Below are 910 nucleotides of genomic sequence, written 5' to 3' on the forward strand. Positions count from 1 at the left end.
TCACCCTCGGCTTATTTGCAGGGCTACTTTTGGAATATAGGGAGCAATCCCCAGTGGGCATCGTTAGAAATAAATGTGCAGTAACTTCTTGGGGTGCTGCTGGGCCTATTTCTCCTGGGCTCCAGATACACCATTTCCTTAGAGTTTTTCCGCTGGAGAGTGACGGCCTTCAGAGGTTTAATTTGCTACTTTTGTCTCTGGAGGACATCTCTACAATTCTTTGCTTTTCTCTTTAGTTCAGGGAATTCATCTCATTGATTGTATGAGATCAGAACTCCCAAGTTCATGTTGATGGCCCCCTTTTAAATTGAGGACATGATCCCATTCTTTTTTATGGCTGCATAGTATTCCATGGTATATATGTACGTTTTCTTTATGCAGTCTGCCATTGATGGGCATTTAGGTTGATTCCATGTCTTTGCTATTCAGTGCTGTGATGAACACATGTGTGCATGTGTCTTTTTTTGTTGTTGTTCTTTAAATGGTGTACATTTAAATAAGTTATTTCTTTTAACTTTTAAGTGCAGGAGTACACATGCAGGTTTGTTACATAGGTAAACTTGTATTGTAGGGGTGTGTTACACAAATTATTTCATCTCCCAGGTATTAAATCTAGTACCCATTAGTTATTTTTCCTGATTCTCTCTCTCCTCCCATCCTCCAGCCTCTGAGAGGCCCCAGTATGTATTGTTCCCCTCTATGTATCCATATATTTTCATCATTTAGCTCCCACTTATATGTGAGGACATGCAGTATTTGGTTTTCTGTTCCTGTGTTACTTTGCTAAGGATAATAGCCTCCAGCTCTATCTATGTCCCTGCAAAGGACATGATCTCATCCTTTTCTTTTCTTTTTTTTTCATTGGAGTCTCGCTCTGTTGCCACGCTGGAGTGCAATGGTGTGATCTTGG

The sequence above is a fragment of the Colobus angolensis genome, unplaced genomic scaffold (genome assembly GCF_000951035.1).
Source record: "Colobus angolensis palliatus isolate OR3802 unplaced genomic scaffold, Cang.pa_1.0 Scaffold923, whole genome shotgun sequence".
NCBI lineage: Eukaryota > Metazoa > Chordata > Mammalia > Primates > Cercopithecidae > Colobus > Colobus angolensis.